The sequence below is a fragment of the Callithrix jacchus genome, chromosome 16 (genome assembly GCF_049354715.1).
Source record: "Callithrix jacchus isolate 240 chromosome 16, calJac240_pri, whole genome shotgun sequence".
NCBI lineage: Eukaryota > Metazoa > Chordata > Mammalia > Primates > Cebidae > Callithrix > Callithrix jacchus.
In genome coordinates this window covers 86,215,670-86,228,399 of record NC_133517.1, presented here as the reverse complement: position 1 = coordinate 86,228,399, position 12,730 = coordinate 86,215,670, and the positions used below count along the sequence as shown (strand labels likewise).

Sequence of the window (12,730 nt, the reverse complement as noted above, 5' to 3'; positions counted from 1 at the left end):
CACTTATGCAGAAGACCTAATAATGTAAGTGCTATCATATTCATGTGGGCAAGCTTGTGTGAAAAAAATCGCTAATAGCATAGTGCGACCTACAAGTTCAGCTCCTTTTCTGGCCTCTTTTCTCCTTTTCATGTTTCCTTCCACTGTTCTTCATGCTCAATTTATTTTTTGTCTTTCTTCATGGTCTATGTTTAAATCAAAATGTAATAACTGTTTCTGAATCCAAATTGCTAGTCCAGTATTTTGATCACGTAAAAGATATGTTGATCTTCCTTTGAATTATTAGTCTACGACATTAACCTTTATAAATTTTTATTAATTTCAGAATATTACAAATATGTTAAAATTTGTATATCACAAAAAATGAGTTCTTGGAAGACTAGTTAAAAGAAGCAAAGATTAACAAATGAATGACTTTGATTTTTGTCTGATGTGCATTTTTAGCACTCTGAGAGACATTAATTATTTGTAATTTTATAATAAAATAACAACATTATCAGAGTGATGAAATTTCAGATTTTTGTAATCCTGAAACCAAAATGAATATTCATAGACTAAATAATATCAGGATTTTGATTATTGATACATTAGATACATGATATGAATAATTGTTTTTATTTGGCTAACATCATAGGTTTTATTTTCTCTCATAAATATGAAAGCTTAAAAATGTAAAGGAAGCAACAGCAAATAGTTCCAATAAAAAATATAGCAAAGCCCAAATTTTAGTTGCATAGCAACTTACGAAACTAACAAAAAGAGAAAGTAAATTTTTTGAAATCACAAGTTTTCAGAACAAGACAGAAGATGTGCAAAAGACAAATGTCATCTTTTCAGATACATTAAAATGTCAAGATAACAGGATTTGAGAAAATAGAATACTTACATAAACCTGTAAAACATATTTGATAGACAGTAGGTGTAATAGTCATATTTTATTCATTTGAATATGATGTGAAATTTTAAAATTTCAGTTTGCAGGAGGAAATGTAAATGTTTCTAAATTCTATAATATGCCAAGTATAATCAATCAAATAGATACAATAATAATGAAGAGAAAATTCAATAATGTTACTTTTACTTTCTTCTATTTTATTATTTTTATTGTTCTTTCCCTACCCTCCAGATCTAAAGGTACAGTATTCACTGGTATGAGAAAAAATGGTGACTTAATATCAATAAAACCTTTATGAAATATCAATAATGACTTTTTAAATATTTGCAAGGATAGTCAATAAGCATAAATATATGTTGCAAATATTCTACAAATCTAACTCAAGGACCTGTTTAGAAAGGTGTATTTCTTTTTAGAATTGTACAATTTGAAAGAAAAAAGTTTTATTTTTTAAAACATGGCATATTAATTCTATAAATCTGAATAATAAGCATTGACTTTTTTAATATGTAGAAGACACTACCATATAAGAATAACTGCTGCTTTATTGATTTATGTTGAAGACATAAAAATAAAATGTTAGTTTCATTAGAGATCACTGAGGTAGGCAAGATTAAATTTACAAATTTAAATTTGGTTTGTTTTCTTAACAAGTTATAAAACAGAATAATAAACTCTATTACATCAAAGACTCAGAAGAAAACATTAAAGTTAAAATGACAAGAAGTATAAATTACTTTGAAATAGATTAGAAAAGAAAATCACAGTGTAATTCAGTAGAAATTGTTAGAAATGATGTTAGAAATCATCTAAACACAGTACAGAAATTAGATATAAAATATACAGAAATCAGGCATAAAATATACAGAAGTCAGACGTAAAATATTCTCCAAAGACATTCTAGTGATAGGTAGTGATAAAAGTTTTTCAAGATGCAGACAAGGTAAAAAATGATGCCATTTCATAAAGAAGAAAACAATAATTAGCCAGTATTTTATTATGATGAGTGTTTTTTTAACTTGACATTTTTCAAAGGCAAATAAAGACATAGATTGTAATTTTGTTAGAAATTTGGATGCATAGAGGGAACATATTTGATAGACAAGGTAGTTGTGATCACCATAATGGGCAGTAGAGTTGAAAAGAAAACCAAATGGTTTGATAGGCAGATATGTTTAATGTTACTGACTAATCATTCTTGGTCACCTGAGGACTAAAATGCTGGTCAGTCTCTCTCCAAAAGTATTTTTACTAGATCTATACAAGTGAAAATCATTACGTACTTTTAATAGGCGATCACATGACATTAACCAATTGTTTGTTTTTTGTTTTCATAGGAACTTGCTCTGTTATACAGGCTGGAGTGTAGTGGTTCAATCATAGCTCACTGTAGACTCGATTTTCTGGGACTCAAGAAGTCCTATGGCCTCAGCCTCCTAAGTAGCTGGAACTATAGGTACATACCACCATGACCATCTGATTATTTTCTAATGATTTTTATTATTTTTTGTAGAGAGTGGGCTTGCTATATTGCCCAGGCTGATCTCAAACTCTGTGGCTTTAAGTGGTGATTCCCACTTATCCATTCAAAATGCTGGGATTACAGGTAAAAGCTACTGTGCCCAGCCATCAATTCTTAAATTAATACATTACTAGTAACTAAGTTAGTTGTTTATTGAGATTTTATTAGTTTTAAATAAGGCCTTTTTCTGTTTCAGGATCTCATCTACAATGTTACATTAATTTGCATCATCATATCTCCATAGATTCCTCTTGGCTATGACAAATTTTCAGCATTTTCTTGTTTCTAATTACCTTGATAGTCTTAAGGGATATTGGTGAAGTATTTTATAGGATGCTCCTCTATTGAAATTTTCCTGGCATTTTTCTCATGATTAGACTGGGGCTCAGGAGTTTTGGGAGAAAGACCATAAAGGTAAAGTGAGGTTTTCAGCACATCATGTTCAGGGTACATGGTATCAACATGATTTTTCACTGTACATATTGATCTAGATTACCTGAGGTATGAATTGTATGAAGCGGGATTTGCCAGATTTCTCTAAAGTTAGGCTTTTAATCACTTAGGTCTGCAGCCACCCAGCCACAGCTGCAGACCTAAGCATCTCTCAGGGGCTCAGGAAGTCCTTTGTTCCTATAGGCTTGAAAGTGCCTGCTCTTGCTGCCTGGTCTGTACTCACTTTCAGCAACTGCTCTGAATTCGGAGCAAAGTTGTGGCTGAACCCAGGTGTTGTCACAACCTCGCTAGGTATGTACATGCTCAGGGCGGCACTGACACACCAGCCCCCTGCTGCTTCTAATATTTCTAGCTAATAGTAGGAAGGATGCAGGGTGGTTTTCTAGTTTATTTTTAAGGTACAAGCTGGCACTTAAAAGTTGATTGAGAAATGCCAATTTCCAATTCCTTTAGGGGAGGACACAAAGCCATCCCATAATATCAGTCAATCAGATTCCATAGACAATAACAAGGTTCACAATACAGGTGCTCTTCCCAGGATTTCAGCCTGCTCTGCCCTCGATGGTTTTAGTTTCTTCTCTATTACTAGCATTTGATGGTACTTCACTTTCTTTATTCCTAACTGTAATACATAATCTAATTCCATTTTGTATGTTTGACCTCTAACATCTTCTGAGCCTAAGGCTTCCCTACACACCTCTTGTCTCACATTTCAGCAAGATAATTTAAAAGTCCACAGTCTTTCGCCCTTGGCTCTGGTGGAAAGTTCAAACCATGCATAATCCAGTCATTCCCTTAAGAACTGTAACTGCATGCCCACTCCAGCCACTCTAAAACTCCAATCCATTTTCCTCTCCTTTCTCTGTGAAGCCATTTTTGGACCTCAGTAAAAGCTTGCTATTCTTTCCCAGGAAAACTGTACAATATGAGTAATTAATATTTCTTTATCCTCTTGATGCTTGAGTAACATTGTCAGTCTGAATATTATAAACCATATTTTAGGTGAGGATTTTATCCCGCCTTTTATAGGGCAACCACAAGACACTGACCTACCTAGATTAGAAACAATTTTAGGGACAATAACTTAGGAACAATTTTTAAATTAATTCATATTGTGAAAGGGACCCACAAGTTATTTTACTATGTTTTCAAGTCAGTGTATAAATATTTTAATGCTGGTAGTTATCTTTGACGGGTAAAACAAACAATAAGCTATATTGCATTTCATCCATTATGTTGACAAATGAAAAAATAACAAACAAGATAATATGCAATACGGTAAACATTGTGAAATGGTACTCTCCTCTACTGCTCATGGAGGCAGCCTACTTACTAGTACCTGGCAGAAGACTTTACAGTGAGAAACAGAAAAGATATGGCAGAAAGACCAAAACTGACTCCCGGGAAAGGGAGAAAATAGGCCACTGGATATTTTTTAACATGTCTTTAACTTTGAAAATATAAACAAAAATGGATAAAAATCAAAAGAACAGTTTTAAGGCATATTCTAAAAGTGTGTGCTATAATTGAGTCTAATTTTGTATGATGTAAAATTCTGACTTTGAACCTCCCGCCTGCCACAGCCCCTCCCCACCACATACATACACAGAGAGGGATCATATATGTGTGTGTATATATATTTAGAGTCAGCTCAGAAAGAATATACACTAGTTCAAAGAATAAACTTTAATAACGACCATTTTGTAATTTCGACTTTGAATTATAATTTAAAGGCAAATCAAGAAAACAAATATATACTCAGACCTTGTAAAAATGCCACCCAAACTGCCACATCATTTCCATTCTATTCACTGTAATTTCATCTAGTGAGACTAGTGAAGGAAGATTAATTCCAGATTTGTTACCAAGTTAGATTTGCATTTTCTTACTTTAAGTGAGTTGTGTTGCAAGGCAGTATCTCTAGGAAATAGGCTCCCCTACAGAGATTTCCATGAAAAAAAGTGTATTGCTTTCAGGAGTAACATCTGTGGGAGAGCAGAGGAACAGAAATTGGGCAGAGGGATAATTAGAACTGTGTGTCATTGCCACAAAGCTTTCAGCTAATACCACTAGACCTCAGGTGGCTCTGCAGGGGTGTCCTGAATGGAGGGAAAGGACTAGGCCTTATATTAGTTTCTCAGCTCCGGAGCACCTCCCTGTTTCTGTTTTGGCCAGTTATTGGATGTGGGCTCTATCACTGAAAAAAAAACAATCTTGGTGAGGTGTGTCTCTAAAACTGATAATTTCCTCAGAGGGACTCAGCTGAGAGACTATAGTCCCAACAGCTGGAGGAATGAGTACTTTATTCCTGAAGGCAATGAGGATTTTTGAACCACTTGAGCTTTCTGTGATACTTTAAGTTTGATAAATTGAAATTAGAAATATTTGGACTAATTCCAAGTTCAGTGTGAAAGCACTCGAGGCGTTATCAGGCTTGTAACACTCCCTGGAACTCAGCTAATCCTTATTGGGAAAAAGAGAGGAGATAAAAAAATTTTACAGCTGTGCAGACTCTGAAATGTCTTAAATGTGATGAGAACAATGGATGAAGTTCCTCACAATAAAGCCTTTTGCCAATTGAGTTTATATCTTGAGATTGCTGAGAAAGATAGTATCTGTGAATGAATTCTTTAGAATGAGATCACATAACAAGCAATGCACTTGTATATGTATTAGTGACAGATCTATACCAAGCCCATAGAAATCAAAATATTACATTTTGAAGGGAAAGGATAGTCAGTGGGGGAAATCTGTTAACAGAATAAATAACCTCTTTCTTTCATGGACCTTAAAGAAAACTGGTCATATATTTTTGCTTCACAAACAGAAGCATATCTAACGTGGTTTATTACAATGTCAGGTAATTATAAAACACAAAACATGCAAATATGACTTCTAAAGAATGGTTGCATGAAAGAAATTTTTTTTTTTTTTTTTTTTTTTTTGAGACGGAGTTTCACTCTTGTGACCCAGGCTGGAGTGCAATGGCGCAATGTCGGCTCACCACAATCTCCGCCTCCTGGGTTCAGGCAATTCTCCTGCCTCAGCCTCCCGAGTAGCTGGGATTACAGGCACGCACCACCATGCCCAGCTAATTTTTTGTATCTTTAGTAGAGACGGGGTCTCACCATGTTGACCAGGATGGTCTCGATCTCTTGACCTCATGATCCACCCGCCTCGGCCTCCCAAAGTGCTGGGATTACAGGCGTGAGCCACCGCGCCCGGCCGAAAGAAAATTTTTAAACAAGATTTGTGTGTGTGTGTGTGTTTTGATTTTACTTCTGTTTGAATTATAGTGTGCAATCAATAAATCAATAGGGACACATCTATCAGGGCAACATTGTCACATGTCCAGCCCATAAAATTAATAATTTAATTTCTGCTGAATCTTTTAACAATAAAAATTCTACATTTTAATATGTAGGCTGATTCACATAACCTCTTCATGGGAAAATATAAAATTTAGTACTGCAATTTTACACTACTCATTATAAAGAAACTAAGATTTTATTTTTCATTTTCATTTTATTTGATTTCATTATCTTGTACTCCGAAATATCCAGTGACCTATACTTGACAGTTTGTGTAAAATGAATGCATCAGATAGTAGAACATAAGAAAGCTGATGTAACATCAGCACATCTTAGTCACTGTTATGTGGACAAAACAAATTGTATCCTGTCATGGCTGCCAAATGTTTCGCTAGAGATGGGATCATCAAGTTCAGCAGATGCGTTTTCTGTCTGTACAAAACAATTTTAGTTGGTGAAACAATTGTCACAAGATGTTTATACAACATAAATGAATGTGAATGTGTTTAATAAAATGGTGCAAATCTCATTCATTCTAAATGTAATAGCACTTTAAAAATAAGCAATTTACAACCTAGTTTTACCTCTTCCAAGAAAATAAAAAAGGAACAAAAGCAATCAAGTAAAAAGTTAATTAAAATATACACATGCATACATGTTTTAAAATTTTGTTTTTGATTCAATATTCATAATTTAACATTTAAATAATTTTTATTTTAATTCCAGGTTTAAAGTTAATTTTAATAAAAGATAATAATTATAAAGACAATTTTAGAGTATATTCCCTTTTGGTATTTAACTTTTTTTTTAAAAAAGGAGTGCCTTATTGCATATAAGTATGACTACACTGAAAACAATCTTTGCAGTTTACATTACATGTGAAACATTTATATAGCTTATTAATTGTTTCAAGAATACATCACTGGAAATTTATTATTTTTAATGTCCTTAGTATTAGAGGTTTAAAAACAAAGTCACTGTCTCTACTAATGAGTACACACACACACACACACACACACACACACACACACACATATATCCATATCGATATATTTTAGCCTACATATATCTACAAACATAAATTTTGCACACATATATGCACATCCACATGCTTTTCTTTTTTTTTTTTTTTTTTTTTTTTGAGGCGGAGTTTCGCTCTTGTTACCCAGGCTGGAGTGCAATGGCGTGATCTCGGCTCACTGCAACCTCCACCTCCTGGGTTCAGGCAATTCTCCTGCCTCAGCCTTCTGAGTAGCTGGGATTACAGGCACGTGCCACCATGCCCAGCTAACTTTTTTGTGTGTTTTTAGTAGAGACGGGGTTTCACAATGTTGACCAGGATGGTCTCTATCTCTTGACCTCGTGATCCACCCGCCTCGGCCTCCCAAAGTGCTGGGATTACAGGCATGAGCCACCGCGCCCGGCCACTTTGACAGATTTAAAGTGTCACTCTAACCATGTGTAAGATTGTTTCATATGACATAAAACATTGTGTAACACAATGTTTATCTTATTTCTTGAATTCCTCTTAATCCTACCTGCCTTCAAATACCCTGACCATTGTCCATTTTGGACTATGGTACTGATAGTTTTCCTCTGCTCATAGAACTTATATACCTTCTTTGATATCATTACTCCAATTTTCATTTACAGAATTGCAGTTTTTTCATGACCTGACATGTCTTCATTCCCGATGTATGGAAGTTGCAGTGGCATGCCCTTCTCCGGCCACAGGAATTAGGTATGTGACCCAGACAAGTGGCTGTAAATAATAGTGACCTGCCTTTCCTAGATCATAGGCGTAAGATCATGTTTTTCAGGTAGACGATGTATCTTGTTGGACAAAATATTGGGCTTGGGGTTAGATATATTAACTGGGTATGCTCATTGAAAATAATTTACTGTGTTCAATTTTATATTCTCTGAGAAGGATAAAGTATTTTAAGCAGTTGAATTATTAAACCATTCGAGTGTAACTTGGGGTTGCAAATAGTTGCCATTTTCCCCAGGTTTTCAGAACTTCTTAAAGAATGAAGTCAGTAAACAGAGCCAAACAGATCTATAGGAAATGATCGAGAAAGCACTGATACCTTCCAATGAACTATTAGATCTAAGCATGAACCTAGAAATATTTGTATGGTTCAATAATGCCACATCTCCTTCTCTTTTTAACACAGCGTGAGTTGAGTTTTAATTACTTATGGCACTAAAGTTACTCTTAATGAATACACACTTCACATTAAGAAAACATTTCACGGGTAGAAAATAGGCTGAAATTTTTAAGAAATTGCTAAAGATACAGCAGGCTTCTATAGAACATCATGATTGAGGTGTACTGACATGATCACAGTATCCAGTGAGGTGACAATTTATGGGTGAGAGAAGATAAATTTGAGTAGAGAGTCTTCAACACTGAAGACTATGAGTTTTATAAAATATTAGTCAGATTTTTATTCTCTGCTCAAAATCTTCCATCATGAAGTAAAACTATGACTTTTTAGGCTTTTATCCATCTCCATCCTTTATACATGCTTTGCTATATCTCCAGCTTCATCCTTTGTACCCCCTCTTTTTCTTACTCTGTTCTAGCCACATTGACCTCCTTTCTATGTCTATTACATATTAGAAAAATCTCATGCTTGGTCTTTTTATTTGCTCTTCTCATATGCCTTCCAGAATGTTCTTCCTATAGATATCTACAGGATTGTCTCTTTCATTACATTCATGAATGCTACTAAAATTTCCAATTTCTAAAGGTCTTTCTTAATGATTTTAATTAAATACCATATACTCACATTTTCTTACCTTCAATGCTCGATTTCTCATCCTTTAGCACTTATCACTATGTAATATTTTATTTATTATACTGTTTATTGTATGTCTTTTCATAAAAGTTTGTATTATATATAACAGCTGTAATACAGACAGACTCTTCTTTTTTTGCTTTAAAAAAAACGTGTTGTATACTTAGTACCTAAATTAGTGTCTTAGCATAGTAGATGCTGAATAAATTTGCTGAAATAATAAATGAGAATGAGATTTAAAATCAGAATACACCACAATTAAGTACCTGTCCTATAACTTACAGAGTGGTGATATTAGAAAAGCTATTTTGTTTGTGTGAGCTAAACACTTGCCATTTACATAAAAGTAATCTTACTGCCCTTCTAATATTTGTATTAATATATAATGTGCATGCTGTCATTTGCACATATCTCAAATGTATATTTTGGTAAGTTTCTGATCCATCACTCTCTTCTATTATGCACTAGCACCCAAACAATCACTGATATTTTTTAGGTAAATATATATAAATTTGCAATTTCTAGGATTTTAAATAAATGAAATAATGTATTACACACTCATTTTTTTTGTGTTATCTTTAACTATTTAAGAAACTACCAATGTTTCCCAAAATGATGGAACAATTTTACATTTTCACCCACAGTATGTGAGAGTTCCACTTTACCCACATTCTTGCCAACACTTGGTATGGCCAACTATTTTAATTTTAGGTATTCTTATAATTGTATAGTGGCATCATATCGTGTTTTTAAACTTGCATTTCCAAATGAGTACTGATGTTGAACTTTTTTTTTATGTTTATCAGACATACATCTTATGAGTGAAATGTGTATTCAAACTTTTTGCTAATTAAAAGCAGTTAATTTGTTTATTTTCTTATTATTGTATTTGAGAGTTATTCAAATATTTTGGATGTAAGTCCTTTACTGCATTTATGCTGTATAAAGATTTTTTTCCAGTCTAAGGCTCTTCACTTAATTCTATTAACACAGCAATAAAATTTAGTCTATTAATTTATTGATTTATGGGTGATAGTTTTCAAGAAATCAAATAAATTTTTGACTAATTGGACATTAAATTCTAAACTCAAATTTAGAAGGCCCTCCTAGAAGGCTTATAGGTTTAAGTTTCATATTTAGATAAGTGATCCATTTTGAGTTATATTTTGGAAATGGTGAGAGGTATAAACCAATGTTTGTGTGGTCATTGTTATCTAGCACCCTTTGCTGATAACATTATCCTTGTCTGGCGCAGTGGCTCATACCTGAAATTCCAACACTTTGGGAGGACGAGGTGGGTAGATTTTGCAGTCGGGGTTTCGAGACAAGCTTGACCAACATGAAGAAACTCAGTCTCTACTAAAAATATAAAATTATCTGGATGTTTTGGCACTGCCTGTAATCTCAGCTACTTGGGAGGCTGAGGCAGGATAATCCTTGAACTGTATGGCAGAGTATGCAGTGAGCCAAGATGGAGCCATTGCACTTCAGCCAAGAGCAAAGCTCCATCTCAAAAAAAAAAAAAAAAAAAAAGAAAAGGCTATTCTTTCTCTACTGATTTGCCTTTGTACTTTTAGCAACAATCAGTCTCCATAAATGAGTAGGCATATTTCAGGACCCTCTATTGTGTCCCATAGACATACGTGTCTGTCAGGATGTTAATATTGCACTGCCTTGACTACTGCTTCTTTACAATAAGACTTGCCATTATATAGTGTTACTATTCCAACATTTTAATTAAAAAAATTGTTTTGGTTATCTAGGTCTGTCAAATTTCTATATAATTTTCTTTTTTTAAACTTTATTTATTTATTTTAATTTATGCTTTGGGGTATGTGTGCAGAATGTGCAGGTTTGTTACATAGGTATACATGTGCCATCGTGGTTTGCTGTATACATCACCCTGTCGTCTACATGAGATATTTCTCCTAATGCTATGCCTCCCCAATCCTTCAGCCACTGCTAACCCTCCCCTAGATTCCCCAACTCCCAACATGCCTGGGTATGTAATGTTCCCTTCCCTGTTTCCATGTGTTCTCATTGATCAACTCCCACTTATGAGTGAGAACATGTGGTGTTTGGTTTTCTGTTCTTGTGTCAGTGTGCTGAGAATAATGGTTTCCAGCATCATCGATGTCTATATAAATTTTAGAATATTAAAATATTTAGGTCAAAATTAAAAATATAGGTGATTACAAATTATAGAAATAGTTAAGGTACTCGTTAAAATTAAAAAGCTGTTAATGTTATGATTAGATCCTAATAATTATGATAATAGTGATGAAATAGATACTAATTTGAATCATTTTCAAATAAATATTTTTAAAATATAAAAAAAATTGAGTAGTGTGGCATTGTAAGTCTCTTGGCATATTTGAATCTTCTTTCAATCTGTTTTTAATGTATATGTATGTGTGTATAAACACACACATGTATATGTAAAAATAAAAAATAAACATAATTTTACATATTATTAATTACAGTACACTTTTTTCTAAGTAAATTACACAAATCTTTTTCATAACGAGCATGATTTTTTAATGTAGTTAATAATCAATGCTTAAGGTTTATTTTCATTCCTATGTTGTCTAGGAGGTTGATCTGTATATACTTCATTACTAGTAACCATTAGTTTTAGCTTCTGGTTTAATTAACAGGAGATGTACAAGTGGAAGACTGTATTGGAGGGGTAAGTTACTGGGAAGTTTCCTCACTTTAGATCTTGGTGATAGACTTGTTCTGTTCCATTTCAAGAGTCCAGTTACCTCTGGATCCAGTAACACCATTTCCTCCAACCATTTCTTCAGGTCTAAGGAAGGAAATGGCAACTGGAAATTGTTAGTGCTTGCATAATTCAAGATCTGTTGTCTGTTCTCTTATCCCTTCCTACTACTACATAAATACTATCTTCATTAAATTATCTTCAGAATTTTAGATTTATTTGTCCAATATTTTGTTGGGACATTGACTAATATAACACACTTGGAAGAAAGTTTAATAATATTACATACAATGAAATTGACACTATCAAGTTTAAATGAACTATTTACATTTCCACAATGTGTTAGATGTTGTAAAATGTAAAGATACAAGGATGAAAACACTTTTGTTAGACCCAGACAAAAATAAAGACAGGAAGGTAGAAAAAGGGGTCTTATGCTTATATGTCTGAGATAAGAACTGTTTCTAAGAACTTTTTAAAAATGCCACAGAAAACCCATTTACACCCTTCACGTATCTTCTGCTTTGATAAGTTTCACCTTTAGACTTTCTTTGGGACTGCAGTAATTCAAAAAGATGCTGCTTTCACAAGAATACTTTGCCGATACTGGCATCTCCATCAATGAACTAACAACAAGTCTATCTTTGACTCTCTGGAACCAGTTAACTTAGTTTCTTGCTTATGTGAAATTTTCCCATTTTGCTATTAAAAGCATCTATTTAATATTTCCTCTCCAGATGTACTGCCGGTAATTTCATGCATTCCAGATTATAATCCTTATTTCTCATTTGTGAGTAAACTTAACATATTTGTATATGATTTTCTCTAATGTCTTCTTTTTAGGTTGACAGTATGAGTGCCAGTTTCATTCATTCTACAAAGATGAACTATATATGTATAGTCCAGTTTCTAATAATACTTTGATAAATAATACATAATGTATACATAAGAGAGAGCAGATTGTTTAAAAAAAAAAAGCTGTTTCCCTTCCGGTGATCATATAGTTGAGATAAACAACAGAAA

At 33.5% G+C, this 12,730-nt stretch overlaps 1 long non-coding RNA gene across 1 annotated transcript in view; it reads left to right on the top strand.

Annotated features, from left to right (window-relative positions):
* The window catches only part of LOC128929825 (uncharacterized), a 497,835-nt gene that overhangs the window by 388,727 nt on the left and 96,378 nt on the right, over positions 1 to 12,730 (top strand). The window contains exon 3 of the long non-coding RNA XR_013528218.1: positions 7,835 to 7,922. This is a non-coding gene — a long non-coding RNA (uncharacterized LOC128929825). The remainder of the gene's footprint in view (positions 1 to 7,834; positions 7,923 to 12,730) is intronic.